This window comes from Passer domesticus, chromosome 3 (assembly GCF_036417665.1).
Source record: "Passer domesticus isolate bPasDom1 chromosome 3, bPasDom1.hap1, whole genome shotgun sequence".
NCBI classification, from domain to species: domain Eukaryota; kingdom Metazoa; phylum Chordata; class Aves; order Passeriformes; family Passeridae; genus Passer; species Passer domesticus.
Window position 1 is genome coordinate 38068178 of NC_087476.1, and position 24221 is coordinate 38092398.

A 24221-nucleotide genomic window follows, 5' to 3' on the forward strand; every position below is an offset into this window, starting at 1 on the left:
TGAAAATAATGGAGTCTTTTGTCCAATTTGTGGTTGTGGTTGCAACTGCATGGTAAATATTACTTCCAAAAAGAGACATAGCTGTCCAACACAGATGTTAGATATTTTCAGTCTTAGACTGAAAGTGAAACTACACCAGTTTGGAGACCACAAACTTAAACCTTGTGCTGTTTAAACTGTGTTACAGACAAGAATACAGCATTCAAGAAAATACAAAATATCAGTAAAAATAAGAAATAGACAGGAGTTCTGGGACCCAGCCTGTATTTTCAGACTTTTTTTTTTTGGTTTATTTAATTTTATCAGCTGTTGGAAAAGATGGCAGTCCAAGCAGGGAAAAAATATCAGAAAACAAGCAATCCCAGCTTTTCCTGGATCTTGATAAATACACTCAGATACTACTGGATGCTACTGACTCCCCATTCTTCCTTATGTTTTCTCTGCTTAAGAGCATCCATGCTTTTTAATGTGCTTTAATAATTTAAATATACATGTCAATAACATTCAATAGTATCTAACAGCAATTGGTGTTACCTTAGCCCAGTAAAAGACTGGATAATTTTTCCACAAAGATGTAACAGTGTAACTTTATGAACAAAGGAACATTTTCAAAAAAGAAAAGGTGGTGTGACATTAAAGAAAAAGCAACATTGACTAGGCCTGCATATTGTCAGCGTAGATTAAACCTCACAATAATTCTCAGGAGACAAATGCTGTTATATCACTTTCCCCATGAAGGCTCAGCAAGCAAAACAATTTTTTGAAAAACACAAGGGACTAATGTTGAGTGAGGCAGCAGTTTTATTCCCAGAGGTCTGAGTTAGCACCCAAAATTACATTCCAACTGTGTTTCACTTTTACTGCCCTCCTTGCTAAAGTATTTGAAAGAGTCATCTATTCCAAGTAGGCAATTTTGACAGCAACTGGTACTGCTTGAATGTATATTAACTCTGTTAAATTGAACTGAATTTAATGCTGGAAAACCTTAATATAGGCCATTAGAAGATGTAAGGAGATAAACTACACATAAGGAGAAAATGCTGTCTCTGGCCATCTGCTTGTCCTGGTAGCACACAGCAAATTTGCAATATGCACCAATTCCCTCAACTTACTGAACAGCAGGTGCCCATCTTTTCCTTCAGCTGTCCAAAAACTGTTCCCTTACAACTCTCCCTGTTCTCCCCAAAGGATTCTTTTGTAGTTTTGTAATGCAAATTTAGAATAAGGAGGAACAGGTTCTGTTTGAACTAGAATTATCTCAATTTACCTGGTAACCAATGGATATAGATCCTTATTCTGTCCTGTGAGCATTCCACTTAAATGAACAATCACTTTTTTCCCCCTAGTGTCACATCTTTTATAGATGAAAACGACAGCAGTATTTTGCAAACAATAAAAAAGCACAGGGTAGGAGGACTGTGAATTAGGAATGCTGTTTCCACTGTGCTGTTTTTCTCAATAAATGGTAAATCATAAGTAAAGTAAAAAAGTGAACCAGAATAAGTTATTGCCTTACATCCTTAGCAATCACTTTTGTCTTCACTTGAAGGAGCATTGTTGCTGGTTGAAATCCTAGGAATGTCAGGCTGAAATGTTACAGATGTAGTGGAGAAGAGTATTCTATTCAAAGAAGTCACCATTTAGGGGATCAAAGATCAAGATATGGCAATATCAAATCAACATACAACTGTGTGTCCTTTCTGTATCTATGTTTTTAGTTATATGCCATATACATTCTGGAAAAGTTTTGTGGCTCACAGTTAAAATTTAATGCAGTAAATTTAGATTTTGGAGACTGCTAAAATAAAGAATTAAAGCTTCAAATTTACAACCTCATCAAAAAGAAAATATGAATATCAAATTTAGTTGTTAGCCCTGTAGTTAAAAACTATGATCTCAGTAGCCATTAAGCAGCCAGTTACATGTCTTTAGCTGTCTCCTCATTCATCCTGGGGCTTTCATGAGCACTCATACAATTTTCATATTCTGCTCCTCTACAAGAGCCTCTTGATATTGAGAAACTAGATGGTACCATGCATTTAGTTATGAGGAGTTTGATCAAATAAGTTTGTTCTAGTATGGATTAACACCAATCAAAACATTAACAAATTGCAATTGTGATTGCATTGAATGTGGTGTTTCCACAATGTGCCCTTTGCAACATGTTGTAGGTTAGAGCAATCCCTAGAAAGATGTGAATTTAAAGCTCTCTTTAAATGGATTTTTATATAAGTGGATTGGTTGCTCAGCTCTCCAGGGAAAAAGGCTGTTTAGCCCTTCCATCAAAGTCGCTGTGCAGAGAGAGAAAAGCTCATGAGGGCTGTAGGTGAAACATGGTCTTGGTGATGAGGGCACTTATCTGGAAAACAGTGTATTCAAATTCCAAGACACAGAGAATGGAATTAACCCACTTTTACACCCCAGGGAAATGTTTAATCTCCTACTGAACAAGAAAGGGGAAACAATGCCAGCGAAGGGTACCAGCAGTCTCCTTTCCTTTTTAAAGAAAACCTAAACTGTCTTTGCATTTCAACTGACAAGTTGCTGTTTCATAAAACTCTGCAACAGGCTAAGTTGGGGTTTGGGCATTGTACCTGAACTCTCAGAGGAGACCCAAATTTGCACCAATCTGAGCTTGAGTAGCTCAGATCCCTAAGTAAAATCCCACAACTGAAAAACTAGGAAGTCTATGAAAATTAGGCACCTCCAGGGCTAGAGCACCACAGAGAATTAATTTAGAACAAAGATTTAATTTAAGGACAAAAGTTGCAAAAAAGGTTATTTTAGAGGCCCACACACAGTACCAGATCTCATCCCCGGTGTTTCAGTGTTACAACTTCTCCAAGTATACCATCAATAATTTCTCTCAGTAGTATCCAGTTATTATGAGGTGAAATTGATATACAGAGTTGATGTGATGATAATAGTAACATCTAGGAAGTTAGATAAAAATTATATGACATAATACCACTTAAAATGTTGCACAGTACCAGAGACACATTTTAATCCTTATGATTTGTTTCACCCTTAGCAGGTTACATTAATCTCTTGTTCCAGTGACCCTGTTTATACCTGATGTGGGCTGTAATTTTAAAACCAGCATCCCTTTTCAAGTTCCCTGGATTTCAAACCCTGAAAATTAGAGGCTATTTGAAAGAGGTAGGCTTTACTTTACATTAAAATGGATGCATGTCCGTTCCATGTGCAATGATGATATATTTATCATTTATTTATTTTAGATTATGTTCCATTTTAAGGCACCTAGATGAGCAGCAGAAAGGAAAAATGTTTGCTTTGCATTTTTAATACGGGAGTCTCAAGACTGGGTCAGGAGAAATCCTCTGGACAAAGGGGAGATGCTGCTTTCCCTGACAGCAGCTGACCTTGCTTAGCTGGGAGAAGCTTCTGGAGAGTATGGTACATTCTGGAGGATGTGATGTGAGTAGCAGAGTGTGAAGGACACAGAGCAAGCAGAGGGTCCGCAGCAGGAAGAGGCTGGGAAGCCCCAGAGAGGATAAGTGAACAGGCACACAGCCAGGCCTCCCAGAGGCTATAAGAAGGAAAAGATTTTTTTCTCAGGGCAGGGAAGGAGGAGAGACTGCAGGAAGCAGAGAAACTGCTAAAAGTTTCTGGCAAAGATCAGGACTAGGGTTAAAGGATATTATACATGGGAGGGAGGAGATTTTTTTCCCCTAAGGGAAATATTTAGGATTTGTTGTTTATTATAATGCAGAAAGAAACTCAACTTTTAGTTTAGAAGTCCTGATGTTGCTATGCTCACTTTAAATAAAAAGTTCATGTAATGTAATCCCAAGTCTCACATTCACCAGCAAACATATCAGAGTCAGATGTGTTTCTTATTCAAACTATTTTTCATTTTTAAATAAGTATCACTGACTCAGTAACGCTTTATTATTTTAAAACATTTGTAGGTCTTCACTGAATGGCATGTTTTTGACTTGCTGCACTTCAAAGGTTCAGATAGGACTAGATGAGAAAGCCTGTCATCAGACTTCAGGGGTACTTAAACGACTTGAGTTTTCACACTGGGGAAAACAGTGCCACCTCCCACCTTGTCCCCTCACCCCCAAGCAAAGCTGAGTATAGCAAAGCAAAGCAAAGCAAAACAAAGCAAAACAAACAAACAAAAAAACCCAACAAAGCAAGACAATAAAAAAAATACATAAAAAAATTTAACTTGGGTCTTCTGCTTAACCCGGCCAATAATATGCACTGTCATCAGTGACCTCATTAGCATCATTTTACATGGAGGATTAGCTGTGTAAAGTTAATCAGACACAAAAGTCATTCCCATTAGAAATGTGAGTAAACTGTTATCCTGTTGATTGAACAGAAGACAGCCAGAAAGAAAACATCCCATGGAAACCTGTGTCAAGAAAGGGACTGCCAGGAAAGATAAGGCCAAGTAAGCAATGGTCATTTCAGCTCCTCAAAATTGCAACAGCTTTGTGGCTGAATCTCTTTGACCCTGCTGGGAAGGAAACCTGGGGGTTGCTGATGGCAAGTGACAGGACCTATCATCATAGGGCAGCCACCCAGGCAAATTCTGAAGCCTCATTTATACCATAGCTAAACCACAAAGGACGTGATTTCTGGCAAAGTGATGGTGATGTTTCACTAGAGGAAGAAAGGGCGCTGTATTCCCTTGAGCGTCACTCTGAACATACAGGACAGGTATCAGTAAAGAAACTTCACCTTATATTTATCCACAGGAAAACAAACATCTGACTTGCCCAGTTCTCTGGCAGGAGGCATGACACATTTTGGGGGGCAGATGAAGGAAATCCAATAAACACAAACCAGAGCTATGTGTAGAACTCTATTCCTCCTCATTTCCCCCTTTACGGCTCTACTAGTAATAATTTTTTTAGTAATAATAAGAATGTTTAAAGAAAAATAAGATGTCACAACCCTTTCATGCAGTTACTACGTGAGCAAGCACACAGTTTATCTCTCTTTCACATAGTGAGTATAGGAAAATGTTGAAACAAAACATCTTAGCAGTGTCATATATTTTAAAAGTGCTGTTACCAACACAACATGCTTTTTCCAGCAGAAGGCCTAATAATGTCAAGAGTGCAGGAGGTCTCATAAGCAGAAATAATGGCAGTTTCATGCAACACATGAAATTATAATGCATCTTATGAGTAAATCAAATCACTTTTTCTTTATAATTTCTGAATTCCATAGGGGCCATGAAACACATATTTAAAAGGTGTGCAGAAGGACCTTATTCATTAAACAGCAGAGAGAAGTAGTTGAAGCTTTATTAAAAATTGACTAATAGGCATTCCAGATAATTGAACTGACAGGCTGTTTTGACAGCTGCAAGCAAAAATGTGCTTTCTCTAAACAGTTGGTGTAAATCTTTTAGATTTTTAGAAAGAGAAATGATGTCCTGGTTTAACTTTAATCAGTTTTATGAAGTTAAAAAAATTGTAACAGTTCACCTAAGTAGTTGAGACTATGCTAATTGAAGGTTCTGCCAGTCATTTCAGTGGTAGAGTTTGAGCTGAAAGAATTGCCAAGTTCTCACACAATGAAAAAGGTGGAAGGTGAATACTTTAAAAAGTTTTGCTTAGCCGAAAATGTGAATTAAGATGCAAACTAAACTCTGAACTTGATTTCCAGAAAGACACTGAAATATTCAATCTGACTGAAACTGGTGGATTTTGCAAGAATCTATCAGCTTTGAAAATCAAGATGCAACTAACAGATGTGACAATCTGCACCTTGAGTGGACTAATGTAAAGTAATAGGCAATTATACTGTCTAAATAAAAAAAAAAAGGAAGAAAAGGGGGAAAAACAACAGAGAAAGGCTGCTTATCAGACTTTGTAGGGTTAAGAATTCAAAGTAGCAGGAAGCCAGAAAAAGCAAAATTGTAATAGTTAGGCAGGAAAGACAAGATAGAATTAATATCAAATTTTATAATAATTAGTTCACTAAAAAGGAAAAATTTACCTGGTAGGGAAGTGTCATAAAAGAGAAAGAATTTTTAGAAAGAGAAAAAAAACCAAAACACTAAAAAGGTAAAGTAATGAAGACTTAAAAAAAGCAGATGGAAGATTGAACATTTTCAGAATATTGTGTAGATATTGACATGCTACATAACTAGAATAGATGTGAGTGTAAGAATTGTCAAGGAAACATTGAAAATAGGACCATGTTACTTTGTATTCAATCTTTAGGTGTTCTTTTAATCTGTGTATACAAGTATACATTTTATATCTTGATTTAGAATGGATCTATTCTCTTTTCTAAAGCTCACAAAAAGAAGGATGAATCAGATGGACTCACCACAGGCATGTCACTTCAACTATATGTGTATATAGAACAGTACAACAACAGCCAAGAGAAGAGAAAAATCTTAGAAGAAATGAATAGCTGACATACTGAGACTAGTCTACCTGGTGTTTGATTATAACATCTCAAAAGCAGAAGGACACAGCTATTGAATTTCTGCATGCGTTTTTATTTTTAATAAACAAGAAAATGAAGGGTTGTAGTATACAAACACTGCAACACTGCCATGCTGAACTTATCTGATGTTTGATTAATGTATTGGATTGATGTATAATAACTGAACAAGAAATCTACATGTTGTTTTGAAGGGTTTATTTGATTTGGACATAGACGTCTTTTAGTCATTTAGTATGAGAAAGAGTGCTCTTGGAAGATAACTCTGTATTTCACAGTTATCAGTTTAAACTACTCTTTATTACAAAAGGGAAGAGCAATTGAAACACTGACTATTAGTAAAACTGGTTTGAAAATGAAATTTGATTGATATTTTAGATTTCTTGGGACTATATATGGCACAGCTTTGTATAAATTATATTTGTTTAAAATGCAACTGAGCTCAGAACTGCCAGGAACAATTTAGACACCATAAATGTTTCCTCTAAATTGAATCAGAGAAGGCTGAAAAGCCTCTAAACACTGTACAGGGATTCAATGTTTAGGTTTTAAATGAAACAATTTTGAAAATTGGAGCCTTGCCATCATTTATAGCGCTGTCAGCATCCATGCTCTGACAAAATAGGTTGATTTTCTTCTTCTTTTCGTTGCTCATCTTTGTTGGACACTTTCACTGTTAAATGCAGTAAATGAGGGGGGTGGGAGGAGAAGAGAGAACAAAAGGGTAAATGAAACATTATTATGGAAAACTATTTTCAGAAATTGCATTTTATATTCAATATGGATAGTTTTTGCCTACACCCAACACTGAAGACCATTTTTATGAAACACAATAAAGGCATCTCAGATATGTTCTTGTTTCACTATATCCAAATAGATTAATTTTTTGGTTTCAATGAAGATTTATGCTACCTATATTGCACAAGGTAAGTGTAAATAAGAGCTATAAATTGCTAAGCAGTTAGTGTTGCTTGTGAATGGAACCATTGTTCTCTAAACAGCCTGAATTTTAGAGAATCCAGCTAACTTAACGCCTATGAGGTGCCATACAGGAAAAATGCTATAAAAATCTAATAACAGTAAATATGCATTGGTATTAACTTATATTAGTTTGAGTGAAAGTGCATATATTTAGAACTTATTAGTATATATATACAGTTAAAACAAGTTTGAATTAAAAATGTTTTGGGCACATGTGTGTCCAGCTCACCACATATGTACCTATTCCTTCATTTGATTTGATACCTTGTTATTAATTCTTGGAAATAAAGACTACCTAGAAGTATCTGAACTATAAAGACCAAAATTATTGCAAGCTCCCAGTGCAGTCTGCAATGGAATTCACAGGTGAAGGACATTCTTGTTTAGCAAGAAATCTTTTACTTTTTGAAAGTTAAACTATGAAGACAAGGCCCAGGAAACATACCAGAACCTACCATTTCTTGGAGGAGATATATATATCTGCTTATTCTGGATGGACAATATCAGGATCCACACTAAAAGCCTAGATTTCAAATCCTTTGTATTATGCCAGATTTCTGGGGCAGGATTCATAGCAGCTCCTTAAGCCTCAATAGCTTTATTGTACTCAGTCCACTGAGTAGAGACACTTGCTGTATGACATTAAGAAATGGTAAATATTAATGTGTCAGCAAGCCCTAACTATTTCTAGATGTATTATCTAAAAATCTAGCAAAGAAGAAAATATGGTAAAGGATCAGCTTTCACTAGAGGAACTGGAAGTTACCAGTGAGTGTCAAAGAAATACATAGGGCATAACAAAGTTAGCTACAAACCACCTACATTTTGCTGTATGAGGACCCTGTGTCCAGTAGCAGAGACAGTTATTGCACAGACAGTTCTCATGCTGCTACTATTCCCTCCAGTGCATAACACAGTACTCTACCATTGCTCTACTTCTTCCTTTAAAGGACTTGGACACATAAAAATGCATTTCTGAGCACCGTTCTGATATGATAAGGAGATGTCTTAATCTATTTGAACATAAAATGTGCTAATATAAAAATGAGCTACTGGTTATATTCTAGCCTTGAGGCTGCTACAGCTTATCTTCTGAGGCTGAAGAAATAGGGCATAAAACCATGCTTTGAATTAAAACCATACCTACATGCTGACAGTTAAGAATGTTCTTCTGCTGATGGTCTATTTCCAATCAATTCAAGGGCAATAAATTTAAAAAGCAACCAAACAGAATAACAACTTTCATGTGCAGAGATTTCTCAAATCATAAAATAACTCACTATTTTGACTGCAACGGTAGCAACAAACACTTATTTAAAAAGAAAGGTGATTACTTTTACTTTCAATACATTATCTTTTGGCAAAAAATGCTGGTTTCAATTAATGTGTATTGATTCAAAGGAATGTGTAAATTAAAGTTGATATGCAGTGGTTCTGAAAGGTAATTGTTTACTTACTCTAAGTATGAATTGAGCTTGGAAGAGTGTGTCTTGTACGGAAAATATTGCTTTGACCAGGAAATTCAAAGAAATTAAAATGAAATGGATTTGAGGGGAGGAAGTTTGAATAGATCAAAGGAAAATGTGGCACATCCTAAAATACTTTAGAAGAAACATATTCTTACAGGTTATTCCTTTTTTTGCCACATCCTTCTCTTTAAATCAGGAAAAGTCCAAGTCAAAGTGACCTCCCATTGCTCTGGCTCTCTGGTTTAGTTAAACCTGAAAATCTTGAAATATAACAAAATTACCCATCTGCTTCATGTTAAGCAACTCCTTTAGCTTGGAAGAGACTGGAAGGGATATGGGGAGAAGATGTAAATGGCAGTGTAATTAGGATTTGGGAACAGGATATTTCCTACAATGATTAAAAAGTGTTTGGAAGAAACTTCCTTTGTTCATTAAGGCTCATTAAAATTCTTGCCACAGCATTTTTTTTCCATATTTATACAGGCCAAAACCTAATCTGGATCACTACACCTGACTGCTACATAGACAAGTGGTCATATTTCTTCATTGCATGCTTAGTAGAAGAATCATATTCAAAGGAGCTTTTTAAGAAAGAATTGCCTCATTTTCTCTTCATGCTTGTGGCAGATAGCCTTTTGTTACATATTTTACTGTCTTGTCTTATAAATCTCCAAAGAGTAAAAGCAACTGTGTGTATCATATTCAAACTTTTGGGTGTATTAAGCTTCTCAGGTAGTATACATATAAAACTGAAAACAAAACAATGTAGTGCAAGCTGTAGATACTAAATAATTAACATCATTAATCTTTGTCGTGATGCACAAGTCCTCATAAAGTACAGGGATATTGCAGAGCAGCAATAACAAAAAAATGAAGTGCCCTGAGCCATCCTTTGCAGAACCACCAGTGTTATGTTGTAAACATTGTTTCTCAGCTTATGTTTGTAAAGTGCATGCTAAGTAGGGAGTTATGTTTAAGGTTCCATCCTCGCTTTGCGCACAAAGGAGAAAGGACTTAGTTAGACTGGCCTCTAGGAACACATTTTTTATCTGGGTAATTTTAGGTATTTTCAGCCAGTCACAGAATTAATTATGGGGAAAGGAGGAGGTGTGGGGAGCACACCAAATAAAAAAATAGCACACTTATAAGCTTTTCCTTTTTTTACAGATTTTTTTTTTTAAAGTTATTATTATTATGAATGCCTTCAATTTGGGCTCTGAGAAAAAAACCCTGCAACATTTAAGTTCTTTTTTTTCTCACTTTGAAAATTTTTACTTTTGCCATAATTGGTCTCTTTATAGCTGGTGTTAGAAAACACTTGATAACACCATCTGACCAACTCCTTGAAAGTCTGAAATTGAGCTCCTTTTAACTCCTACTGGGATGGAAAGGCACTTTTATTTTCCCTTTTTTATTCCCTATGTTTATCTTCCCTCTCTGTTCTGTTTTTTAAATGTGTGTATCATTCTCTATGGTCACAGCCCAGAGTTAAAACTTTCTAAACCAATGCAATTAAACTGAACATGTTAATATCTCCAGAAAACAGATGCCATAATTTTGACAGATTTCTTATATGTTTCTCCCTTACTGAAAATGCTATAAAGCAGTGATGCATTTTTACTGTAACATATCACCTGCTTTAAAAAGGAGTACATGGTTGTATTTACTTATCCATGTCTATAAAGCACACATGCATGCATACACAATTTGTTTTCCACATGCTTCTTGTTCAGAAATAACCAGAGCCATAGAGGAATGAAGGTAGAGGAATAAAAGTAAAGGAATAAAGTAAAATAATGAAGTGCAAGCATGTGAGATTTGATTCACAGTAAGTTATGTTGGCTGCTTCCAGAGACAGACTTAGCAGTAAAGCTGTCATGGATACCACAACTGCACTGAAGCCCAGAGACTAGGAAAGCCAAGCTGAAAATGGCAAGGGGGAAAAGAGTACTGGGTCTTGGCTGAAGCAACTGTCTGACTTTATCCCTTTCATCAAGACTCACTGCCTCTATGCTACTCTGTAAATAGGACTCAAGCACTGGAAAGCGTGGTTTACATAGAGTGACATGAATTCTCCAGTTTATTAAATGCCCCAGAAGCTTTCCCAAAAGTCAGTGCTATTTGACTAAAGAAAATATTTGATCTGAGGATATATATGAGACTTCATAATACAGATTTAACTTCATGAGCATTCAGGTCAATGTATAGACTACAAGCAAGGCCAGCCTCAGTTCCAGGCCTCGTTCTTCTGAAAAGAGGTTAACCATTTCCTTCCTGTTCCCCAGATTTCTCACTTGTGGAGAGAGAAACTCCACTACATATGCTGTACGAACCATGCTAGATGAAAGTATTATAAAATAACCATGCTTGGCTGTTCTTAGACAAATTGCTAGAGAAATTTTTAGTTTGACAGTATAAAATCGTTTGTATATTCAAAATGTATATTTGTGGAAAATTACCTTCCCAAAAAGGAAAATGGTTTTATAAGGAACCTTAAAACCAATGCAGACTCAAATTTTGACACTTGTTTGTTTTTTTATTTGTCTTATTTATTTATTGACTTATTTTGAAAAATTTCTACATAATTCTAGAGGACTTAGAAGAATTTTGGAGTGAACACAGAACACTGCTGTTATTATAATTTTGAGTAGAGTCCTTTTCACTCTCCAAAAACCATTTAACAATTTTTGAATATTTTGGTGAAATATCTTTTTAGATCTCAGTGGCAGGAGGTGAAGGGGGGCACAAAGTATTCGTCTTACCTGAGAAATGCTCAGTGGGCTGTATTTCATATATATGTATGAGTGTTGAAGTTATTCAAAAGAGCAGGCATATTGAATAAATTGTATCCTGTATATAGATATAACCTCCGAGAGAGAAAGAGAGAGAGAGGCCCCTTGGGAACAAATGTGTTCTGAAAGGCATGTTTTTATGTGCATTTATGGTTTAGATCTTTTAGGCACCTTCACTTTGTGGAGTAAAAGGACCCATGTAACCTAACAGAAGAGGTGACTGCATCTTTCCCATGGAAAAGAACTCAATTGAAGAGATCTTCCATTTGCCCAAAATTCTTCTGGATCCTGGATCCTAAATGTAAAGAAAGAGTTGCTTCTCAGCACTCGACTGTGCTACAGTCTGTTCAGGTTATATTGCGTCAGATTATAGAGACTGATATGCCTCTTAGTCTTGCAGAATTATAGGAAATTGCTTATGACTTATTTAAGAGAACAAGTTAATAACATAAAGCTAAAATAAATAAGAACGTGATTGAAAACTAATGCAGTCATTTAAGACTTAGACTTTTTTTTCTCTTTTTTTCCCCAGATATGGTTATTTTAATATCTCTAAATGATGCTGTGAGGAAAATATTTTCACTGCCATCTAGATTTGGATTTTTTCATAAATTAGCAGGAAAGTTAGAAAATTTTTTTTTCTCTCTCTCTGAAAGCCATAGTAACAATGTATATAGTTTCTTCTCTTTGTCTCTGTATATTATAAACGATTGAGCAGATTGTGCATTGTGGGTGTGGGTGGCAATTAAGATAATAATTGTTCATAGAATATAGAAGCTGCATTATAAAATGGAGACATTCCTGCCTCCTTCTCTGCTCTTTTAGACAGAAAAAAATGGTCTTTATTATGTCAGATACTCCACTGAGAAATATGCATTATTTTTCAAATAATATAGTGGGTGGCCAACTGGCATAGCCTTTTTGGATAATGTTTGTAAATGCTGTAAACCAGCAAGCATTTTTATGATTGTTCAAAGATTACAAGCAAGATTAGAGCAGAACTGAGTTTAAAATTATGGAAAGTTTCAAGCCAATGTCTTTTTAAGAGGCAGTGAGTAAAAATTCAGGGAGGATATAATTTCAATGGTTTGTTTCTGTTCTTGGCTAGTTACACTTCTATGTCCCTTTTTTTTTAAGGTGGACTTTGCTTTTCCTGCTTTTTTTTTTTTTATTTTTACTTTTCTTAGGTGAAACAATTTTCTCAATTCTTAGACTGTGCTTCCAGTGCTACACCAGTTCTTTGTATTTTAAGTCAAAACATGCCATTAAAAGGATCTATTTCTGTAATCTTTTGACTACCAAAGTTGAGTGAACTTCAAAGCCATCTGATAGTAAATACTTGATTCTTTCATTGCAAAAAATTGTTGCATTCTGGAGGTTTGTGTAGATTTATATTTCATCCTTTATGCTCTTTGCCAAGAACAAATTTTTTTAGTCATTTGTTACAAAAGAAATATCAAAATAAGAGGACTGCTATTTCTATTATAGGGCTGGTGTATGTATTTAATGATATGTTAGTTCAAGTGGCAGAAAGAAAGTATAAAATGTTCAGCTAGATCTAGTTTTTTGCACCTATTATAATTTGGCATCTTTCCATAGACTTCACTGGAATTATAATCTGTGCCAATGAGTATAATATGTGGTTTCCAGAAAATATCAGTGTATTAATTCACTTGGCTAGACATAGATTTCTGTGGATGAAGCTTAAAAAGACATCTTTTTATATTTTTCTTGAATATTTCTTTCAACATGGTAATTAGGATAATGGATCATGCCCCCACTACAATCTATGAATCGGTGAGACAACTGTGCTTGTCCATGATAATGCATATCACAACCCCGAGGCAAAGCACAGGAGAGCTGGGGAAAGCATTCTCAGGGAGAGCTGTCTAACAAAATGCATTTCCACCTAAGGCAACTAATATCCTCTGAAACCTATGAGTCTGTTTCAGCAAGTCCAACTCGATGGGAATTCCAATTAGGGTGTCCTCACTAAAGATGTCTCTGTTATCTATAACTTTGGAGACCACCTACATCACCAATTAGTAGATTTTGAGGAGCATGAAATTCTTTTAATGAATTAATATGTACATGCTCTTGGAGGCTGTGGGGGTGTGGGGGGATTTATGCTTCTGTGCTTGTGCTACTTTCTGCCTTTCTTCCAATGACATTTCTTGTTGTGTCTGTCTGTGGTAATGATGACCATCCAGCTAATTTTCAGAGGATCATATTGACACTAACCTTTGGCTCACCCATCTGTTCCTCGCTTTATTGCTTCAAATATCTCCTGTCTGGCTCATTGTTAAACTGGAATAAAGGCAAATTCCTCCAAGCACAGCAGGGCTCTGCTGGGCCATTTCTGACTGCAGAATGCTGCTTGCTAGAGTCCTCTGATTCAGTTGCTCTTGCCACTGAGGATTTCTTACCACTGAACATCTTACTGGATACTGATAGCAAATAAAACATCTGTGGGTGGCAGTAGGATTTCCTCTCAAAATAACAAAGGCACATAACTAGTCTCCCATCTTCTGGCATTGTTTTCAAGCTCCCTTTGGGTGTCTTCTTTCCAGGAAATGAGTAGCTCCTAGGTTGTTACACTCTGTACAAACATGTGAAACTAAAGGTTAGGGTGGTTACTTCTGAAACCCTTTGGGTTTCTGTAGTGACATAATAAATAGTCCAGCAGAGCTGCAGATAAATTTCTATTGCAGGAATGCACAGACTTATAAATATCAGGATATTTTCAGTGCATTCATTCATAATTCCATATGTACTGATTGGTAAAGCCTTTAACAGAGCCACAGTTGTATAAACAGAAAAAACTACTAAATGTAGTGTATATTATGAAATTAATGCTTTCTCTAATAGCATTTTCCCATATTTTTTTAGTGGTAAAAATAAAGATTGTTTCATTTTTAATTCTGATTTACTCCAAAATTTTGTCTGACACATTATTTTAATAGAAAATATTCCCTTTTTATCTTTTTCTACTCCAAAAGCAAATACACAAATGCAAAACAAAGCAAAAAACCAAAATTTAGAATATAAGAATGTAATAATTACACCAAGCTAGATTTGTTGCTTTGGGAAATTTTGTCCTCCAGATTGCCTTGCTTTCAGTGCACTATAATAAAATATATTTTTAGGTAATTTAAAACATATGTTTTGAAGTGTGTTCTGCTGCAGCTGAAGAAAAATGTGAGCAACTGAGCCATTAAAATTACAGCACATTTTGCATACCTTAAGTGCAGATACTAAGAATTATTTTGCATTGCAATAATCTTATTCTTTTAAATTAACTTGGAGTGTTGGGCTAAAACACTGGGCCTGGATGACAGTTAAATGAAGGATCTTTACTCTCCAGTCCAGCAAGCTACACTGAAAAACAAGGAAGGGGGCAGGGAGGCAACAAAATTGTCAAGTAGATGAATACCGCCCCTTAATATCAGCAGTAATGGAGAAACTGTTTGCCATCATGCAAATCTGTGCTTAGTGAGCAAGAAACATCCTCCAAGGTTTTCCATCAATGTCAGTTGCATACCAACACGGTTTAAAGCAAGTAGCCTAATGTAATATAAAAGCACCATACACTTATTTCCCAATTTTTTTCTATCAAGCAGAATATTTTAGTGGCTAAATTTGATGCATTTCTATGTGTATGTGCTTTCCTACTAGAATGTACAGTATTTAAAGTAAAATAATATTTTATTTTCAGACTTCTATATATTTTGGTATGCCACAGTCAATGTTATGGAGAAAAAAGAGAGGTAAACCCACATTTCTCTTTAAGGAACAGATGTACTTTAGCTGACTATTTGCAAGTATAATAGGAAGCTGTGAGTTTGGGACTTGAAAAATGGTTATGTTACTTACAGGAAACATATCAAAACTGAGAGACAGCTGGAAATTGCAGTAGATCAGACACTGGAAAAATCCAGGAACCTCCTGCCAAAATCAGATACAGAAGTATTAGATCCAAATGGATTTAGTTGCCTTTCATCTGCACAGCTACCTACATATGCATGTACTATACATCTCTTTGAATTACATTTATATTACCAGTACATTTTCAAGACAGTTGTTTTAGTTTTTTACCCCTGTAAAGACATTACCTAATTCAAAATCTTGTCCCCATCTGAGATTACATATGTATTTTGAAAAACCTGAATGGCTGACAAACTGTCTAAGCTTAAGAGGAATCACTGCAAAAATCCTTTCAGACCACTGCCACTCTACTTGTCGTGCACACCAGCATTGATGTGTTTCCAGGAAGACTTGCAAGATTCATGCCATTTTAACACCTGGATGGCTCTGAACTCTATCTCTTCCCTTTTTATGTATAAGCTTTTTTTTAAAGTTGTTTTAGTTCTACTTGTTTCTAGAATATAAATATTTAACTGTCTATCTTTTCCCACTCCTTTCCCTGAAATCCTTTAACAATGCGAATCAAAATCAAAATATTCACCCAAAATACTTATAACTTTCACAGTTCAAATAACATGGGGGTAGAACTGGACTCCTAGGTATTAAAGTTACAGTAAGAAAAGATATCACTCTAGGTATCCCACTAACATGAGCAGGGAAAATCCTTACCTTGCTAGAGATACCCCAATGGATTTTTTTTATGTATTTTTACAGGATGTATGCTGATCCAAAGTCCCTTTGCAAAATTTGTTCCTACAAACTGAGAACAACTGTGTCTTTTAAATTGCCTGTCTTCCTTTTTTGTCCTTGTTCATTGCACTTATTTTGTGAATTGGTTGTTTTTTACTTTCTCTTGATACTGTATCACCTCCAGAACTGCAGCTTGATTCTAGAAGTGAAACAAATGAGGAGATTTTAAAATAAAATTATACAATAAGAGAACAATGAAGCACATGATACCATGGTATGTAGCTTTTAAGAAATATTCCTTTTTTTCAGTGTAAGAATCAGCTGAGAATGTATGTATGGAAAACCCCTGGCTTATTTGCTCCCTGAAACAGAGATTTCAGCTGTGGAAAAAAAGGCTGGGGGACCTGTGGTTCTGCAAATATTTAGTGTAGTTCAGATTAGATTCTCCAATGAGATAACAAATAGGTGTCCCAAGGAAATTAAGCAGTGCCAGGAAAGCTCCAGAGAAGGTTTAGATGATGTCAGAGCATTGTGTTCCTGGTGTTCTGATCAAAAGAATAAGAGTAACTTTGGTGACCAAATGTAAATTACTTCTTTGCTATCAGGCAAACTTCCTTCCAATCTCTTCTCTGTCTTCCTTACATCCCAAATCTGAGGTCTCCGAGATAATTTCAGCTCCACTTCCTCATGATGAAGGTTTTTTTGGGTTTTTTTTTTTTTTTTTTTTTTTTTTAATTCAGGATCTGATAGAATGCAGCACATTTATGCATTAAAAGATAAACAGAGAAAAGCTATTACCATGACTGAAGAACTCTGCTTTACTTGATCAGTTACTTGGTAATTATTATCAGTTACTTGGTAGTTTCACTGGTTGCTTTTCTACTATGTAGAATTTTGAGGCAAAGAACTCAAACCTGACAAAGTGTTCTATAAACATTAATGAAGCTTTGGAGCAAGCTGTGAGCCAGATAATTATTATTAGGCTATTTCTACAAATGTGTAGCCTGAATCAGGAATTAAATTGCTTCTCTGTCAAAGAAGTATTCAATGGCAGACCTTAGAAGTTATGTATTCCAGTTTCCACTCCTTTTACTGGACAACACTCTGACACTTATAATCAGCAGTTTTTGAGAAGAAGGGCTTTTAAAAAACCAATATATACATCATTACTTGTAAAAAAATGAAATTATTAATATTTATATCGTAGCAGACAAGTCCTTGACCTAAAAGGAGGTAGTTACACAGTGATGTGATTGCAGGCAACAGAAGTGACATGGAAAAGAAACACACAGGTGTTATTAGGAGAGGACAAGGATAGAAAAGAAAAATTAACCCTCTGATTCCCTCTGGTAAATCTTCTATCCCTCCTTCTGTACAGGGATCAAGTGATGTAAAGGTCTGATAAAATCTCAGAAGGAAAACACTTAATTCAACAGATGTCTCCAGGTATTTTCTCACTCTGTGCCTCTTGAAAAATGGCTGAGAAATTACTAAAAATTAAACTTCAGGGAAAAAAGTAATGTTTGATTCCTAGTATTTTCTATTTTTCTGTACTGAAAAAAATGACACAGGAAGTAACAGTAATGATATAGAAGTGTAGAAAGAGTAAGGAAAGTACAGGAACAGCAGAGAGGCACTTGCAGAGGACAGTCTTCTTGTAGCAGTGCATCAAGGTCAAACCTTACCAACTACCCTGCTGGAATATGCAAAAGTCATTCTCACTAAGCTATTGATGTTCTGAAATGTTAGACATCTTTTTGGAAAATGTGCTAGAGATTGTGGGAAACAGTGTTATAAAGCACACACTGAGTTTCATGAGGGCGCATGTGAAAATATGAACAATGTATAAGATATGCTCTCTGATTATAGTGCAATTAAACAATGATTTAATTATTTCCCAAAATCAAAAGAAGCCAGATCCAAGCATGTGAGTAGCACAGTAATTCAAATGCAGATCCATTCTTTTTATGTGAAGGTTACAATATTTGCTGACAGGTTGGGAAACAAACCGGGGGATCTAAGAAGCTAAATGCCTAAGTCTCAGCAATTTGATCCCAAGCTTTTCAGCTGAGACCATGAGAAGCAGATATCCTCCAGGGATATGGCTCACAGGAGAACCTGTGAAGCATACAAACAAGTGGGTTAGACCTGCATCATGTAGCTTTTTATAATTTTTTTTTCTCCTAGATATGGCTTTGTATGTGTGATCCATCAAGACAACTTTGATCCTTTGGAGCTCAGCAACTAACAAAACAGTAAAAAAAAAAATAAAGGGCTAGGAGAAAAGATACACATATAAAGAGTTAGGGATTATCGGGGCTTGGCTGTGATGGACAGACACAGGCACTCACTGTTTAAAAGATAACACTAGGCATAATGCCTTTTTTTTTAAAAAACACAAGCTTTCCCAATATCCTTCAATGTTTCACACAGAAAGACACACATTAATACTCCAAACAATGACTTTAAAGAGTAAGGGAACAAACAGAAAAATATGTGGAAATTTGAAAGGGAAAATTCTGATGAAATACCTAGGAAAGAAACAGAACCCAGTCAAACTTTCCTGTCTCAGGCTTAGTTAGAAAGGACCTTGTGAAGGCTGACTCTAACCTTTGTATGCATCACCTTAGCATGGTAGCTGTGACCTTCACAGAAAAAGAGCTATATAGTTATGTGGATGCACTCAAGGAGACATCTCTTGACTGCTTTTTTTAGTGCTGAATGAGGAATTTATTTTTCAGTAGACTCTAAAATGTTGTTACCCCTGCTTACAAAAACCAAACCCACACTAAATTCAATGGGGCCATTTATGAACTGTAAATCTGGAACTTTGAAATAAAGGGAAAATAGAAATATTTCAGGGTTCACCAGATTCAGCTACTCCACTCTTTTAGCAGAGATTTCCTATAACCTTGACTTTAAATGCTGAGCTACATAATGCATGATTATATATTCAGATCCTTATTTGACCTCCTAAGTGCACAACACTTTAAGAAAAGACATTACTAATGGGATTGAAAACATACAGTGAAAAAAAATACAATAAAAAATGCAGTCTTAGTCTCACTAGAATATTTGGTCAAATTAGGCAATTTTACATTAAAATGGATTTGAAAATGTAAAAAGAATGAGAATTCTTTATTTTTAGTAATTTCAAGTATTTAGGATTACTATTTCATGTTAATGGAGATATGCATTTTTATTCTGATGTTAGGCTTTTAAAATAGTTAAACTTAATTTCTTTCTATGTTGTCATTTTTATAGTGTACTGGTGAACTTCATATAAAAATATATATTATTTTATCAGATTGAAGGTGCAAAACTGTAAAATTTAAAATATTCATGCTTTCAATAGCAAAGCACCTATAAAAACTTAGTGGTTCAACACTGATATTTCAGAAAGTACAACATATTTTGCTATATTTCTTTTTCATTATTGTCCATCAGTGCCTTTATTTTTTCTCTGCTCTCTCACCAAATGTCCGTATTTAGCTTTAGTTCTGAGATTATGCTTGAGGTGGTCAACTCTTAAAGGCTCTTTGCAGTGAGCTCTGCTGCCCTCTGTTTCTGTTTCACCTCCAACCTACTTCAGTACTAATCAAGCTTGACAATGTACAAGTAGGTGTCTGTCCTGTGTGCTCACACTTGTCCCCTTTGTCCAGCCCTATCCTCACATTCTCCAGCCCTATCCCTAGAAATGGTTATTAGTACTTTTGTGGCTCATCACTGAGTTCCTTACAGAAGTATTAATTTCCCCCCCGGGATAATTTCATTACATCAGACTTATTCTAGTACTTTTTTTTTTAAATTTTTTTTTATTTCTCACAGTTCAGTGAGGTTGCTTCCTGATACTCTTATTGGAGGGTTCTCACTCTCTCACTATTCAGAGAAAAATTTTTCTCCCCCTGTTTTAGAAATAGTTTTTGGTCTTTCTGACTGCTCTTCAGAAGAATCTCCTCGCTTGTTTCAACAGCCGGCATATAAACCCAGAAATTAATAAAAGTGTTGTTGGCAGAATTCCCATAGAACTTTGGACTCTTTTGTAGTTGTCTATGATATCAAGTGAAGCTTTATGCTGTACTTCATTCATTGCAACCACTTTAAATATACTTCTTATTTTATTCCAGTTTTACCTGTTTACCTTTCAGTCCAGCTTCTGGATATATACAGATCTACATGAAATTCCAGCAAGACTTTGGTTAATTCCTTCCTGTATTTTTATGCTGTTGCTAGTTAGTAATCTTAGAAGAGTGAAGTTCTGCTTTACCCTGGTAATCATCTTTACTACATGTAGAAAGTAGACTGAAACTGTTGCTAGCCCGGATGTTTTGAAGGCAGACTTTAGAAACTGAACTTCTTTCCAGTTTTATCACTTGTACAAAAATGCCAAACTAATTGAGCCTATTGTGTTTTGAAAGAAATTAATCTATTTCACTTAACATCAGTCATTATGCATTAAATCCCAGGTCAATTTGGATTTTTTTTTCTGTTTCTTGCAATGAAAGAAATAGACAGATAAATATGTGACGAAGTCCCAATAATCATACACTTTATGAAGTAGAAAAGCACGTTTCCAAAATTTACTTAGGGAAATTAGATGCCTAAGTCCTTTGAAGTTTAAAATACTTTAAAAGTTTAATTAAGTAAATAAAACCCTATTTAAAATTATGATCCAAAACTCCTTGACTTTTAGCAAAAGTATCACCATTGACTTCCGTTTATTTTTTAAGTCCTAAAAGCAGGACTACACAAAAGGTTAAGTAAAGAATCCAAAATTTGCCTGTTTTGGCACATGTTGAATTATTCTTTAGAAGGATGCTGAACTAATGTCCTTGCTGTTGTAAAATATTAAGCAAGAATATATAACAGTATTTGACACATAGGAGTGCAAATTTAAACAAAAGCAGAACTCATATATTGCTTTTACATTCCATCTGCCAGTCAAACTGAGACTTTATAAAGAATGGCAAAGCAATTTTCAATCATGTATGTTATATCGTGTAGGTCAAATTATTTTATGTAAATCTCTTTCACTTGGGTGTTTGAATTTCAATAAAAATATAATGATAAAAAGTGTGGCTTTTATTTCTCCTTCTTTCTCCAATTCATTCTGAGTTTTGGAGAACAAGTGTTTTATTGAGCATGACACCTAAAAGAGGCATTGTTTTAAAAAGGTGTTAAAACAAGAGTCACATATGTTTTGGATAATGGAGGTATTACAGGAGGCTTCCCCACACAACCTTTCTTTCCTGTAAGCTGGGGCTTGTGGAACTGTTTCTGTAGGTTATTTTGAGTTCACTTGAACTCTTCAGATCACCATATGAGGGTAGCTTACCTGATGACTTACAACAGCATGGTACATTTTCAGAATTTCCGATTGTTATTTTATTTTCATTGCTGTTTTCATATGAGGGGTTCCCTGTATAATGAAGAGAAAATATTCTTAGTGCTAAATTGTGCCTAAAATTAGACAGTAACTTGCTTCTCTCAGTCCCTAAAATAAAAAAAAGAAAAAAAAAAGAAATGGAATTGACTGGTTTCAGAGCTTACCTAATAATACATGCTTTTCGGAGTCAGAATTCAGTTGCCATGTCAGGTTTTCACTTTGTAGTGAACAACCTAAGGAAATGGATCCTAAGCTGATCTCTCTTCAATATGTAGATGACTGCATGGCCTCTGAAACACTCAGCCTTTTTGCCTGCCTCATTATTTACTTTTGAAGTGAAGAAGAAAGATGACATGCACCTCTGAGAGCTAGAGTATTTCCTAGCAGCAAGATTCACTTTCATGTGTGATGTGGGTTAGATCCCAAACATTGGATAATATGACACATACTATGCTATTGTACAAGTTGTGAATAATAAACATTAGAGAAATCCACACAGGGAGTACCATGTACTTTTGGGGCAAATTCTGAATTCAGAAACATAACTGCAGCTCAGGGAAGATTTTAAACACCCATCAAATGAAATACATTTGTGTCTATCTTCAGTTCTAAAACTATAGTTCCTTGCAAATACAAGGAGATAAGGTGGTTTACACCACTGGAGAGTAAATATTTGTGGGTTTTTTTCTCTTTTCTTTGAAATATGATTGCTCCAGGAATTTTTGGAACAAGTTAGTGCCAGTTTGTACCACAGACCTAAAGAAAGCATAGGCTGGAATAAGAAGAATGAGGCAAGAATTAATGCTTTTGATTTTAGGAATTATCTGGAGGTTTGCATGATTTCCTGTCCTTAGCCAAATCTAAAAGTAGAAAAAAGGAGCAATGGAAGCAAATTGAACACAAACAAATCTTTGTTGAGATTAAGTCAAGTTTGCTGGTTTTTGTTTTTTTTCAGAATGCCTGTGGAATTCAACATTAAAAGAAATTGTTCTGATAATGAAAATGAAAAAAGCACTTCTAAGCAGCAAGTTAGAACATTTTGTTCATTTTCCAAACAATTTGAGGCAACATAATATAATCCACTGTTTTCTTCCTGAATTCTTTTATCTTTAACAACACAATCTTTTCAATTAAAATATGTTTATTTTACACAGGTTCCCAAGTACCACCAGTATGAGTGACTAGCAGCAATGTGCAGGGAAGGGGGAAAAGTAACTTTCAGTTCATTTAAAGTTTCAAAATCTGTGGAAAAGTTTGGTCAAATGAAAATTCAGACTGAAAACCAAATTATTTAAAGATTCCTCTTCTGTTTTTCTTAACCCTTTCTCCTGTTAGAGACGATATAATGCCTCTTGGTATTTTTTTTTTCCCCGCAACATGCTATTAACTTCCTGGCACAAAATATTGTCGTGTTCTAATGTTCTCAATAGTGTCACTATATTAGATAACATTGGTGACATTTCAGTGTCACCAAATCTGTCTTTTTTTTTCTAGAACCTCATGTGTAGTTTTGCCTTGGTCAATAGAAAAGCTTAACAAATATAATTCAATGACTACTTTGAGTTCTGAAGAATAAGGACAATTATTCCCTTGTGTTTTGAAAGAGCTTGTCAGGGATTGCACAAGGACACTTGCACACATAGTATATAGTTTTATATTTTTTCATTTGCCAACATAATCTGTCCAGACAAATTCTCTGGATAATTCTTCCAGCATGCTGTCTGATAGGGGTCAATTCCTTCCACTTTCTCTTACCTGGAATTCCTGGTCAGAAATTTTTTTTTTAGTTTAGTTTAGTTTGTTCCTAAATTGTCCTATCAATAATTCAGCCTCATCCAAAAATATCTCCTTTGTTATCAACTGAAAAACCCCCATATCTTCTACTTCCTAAAGTGTTAAGTACATATTGGTAACTCCCTGTAAGGAAATATGAGTTAACAGGGAGCATTGGCAGTACTCTTCCTGATAAGAGTGGATCCTTTTCTTTATATCACACAAACTCAGCTTTGATTCATCTCTGTACTTCACTTATGCTCTTAAAGTGTGTCAGAGACATACTACAAAATCAGAATCAGTCAATGTTGCACAAACTTTCTGACACTTTCTCTGTGGGACTGTATGGAAAGGTTATCACCTTGTCATGTCATCCAAAAATGGAATAACTTCTAAGAACCATATTTTACAAATATTATTCATCTGTTTATCTTTATGCTCTAAGAATAAATTTGGTGTTTTTTTCTGAATTGCCTGCTGAGTCTTAGGGTTAAGACATGTGTGAGTTCATGTGGGACTGCAGACTAATGTGGCAGCAATCTTCCTGTCAGTTCAGGACTACATCATCTACTCCGAATGAGCTCAGGACTTGTCATGGAATTAGTAATGGGAATGCTATAAAGCACAGCCACATACATGACACAAAGCATAGGAAAACATATGTAGTTGATTGTTTTAGCTTTAAAAAATTAGTCTGTTCATATGGAATCTCAAAAACACTGACAAATCCCTCCATGTTAAAAATAGATAATTTCATCGAGTATT

The 24221-nt window shown here is 35.3% G+C and overlaps 3 long non-coding RNA genes across 3 annotated transcripts in view; 1 reads left to right on the forward strand and 2 right to left on the reverse strand.

The window, feature by feature from the left end:
- The window catches only part of LOC135298020 (uncharacterized), a 57219-nt gene extending 49631 nt beyond the window's left edge, over positions 1-7588 (forward strand). Inside the window, exons 4-7 of the long non-coding RNA XR_010359980.1 lie at positions 3035-3159; positions 3258-3438; positions 5653-5773; positions 6288-7588. This is a non-coding gene — a long non-coding RNA (uncharacterized LOC135298020). The remainder of the gene's footprint in view (positions 1-3034; positions 3160-3257; positions 3439-5652; positions 5774-6287) is intronic.
- A 6337-nt stretch (positions 7589-13925) lies between these two features.
- LOC135298021 (uncharacterized) lies at positions 13926-15630 on the reverse strand. Its single transcript, XR_010359981.1, has 2 exons — positions 15557-15630; positions 13926-14282 (listed from the first exon to the last, which is right to left on the reverse strand). It is a non-coding gene; the product is annotated as an uncharacterized LOC135298021 (long non-coding RNA).
- Positions 15631-16287: 657 nt separating this feature from the next.
- LOC135298022 (uncharacterized) overlaps positions 16288-24221 on the reverse strand; it is a 48197-nt gene continuing 40263 nt past the window's right edge. Inside the window, exons 3-4 of the long non-coding RNA XR_010359982.1 lie at positions 21633-21716; positions 16288-16496 (exon numbers count right to left, since the gene is read on the reverse strand). This is a non-coding gene — a long non-coding RNA (uncharacterized LOC135298022). The remainder of the gene's footprint in view (positions 16497-21632; positions 21717-24221) is intronic.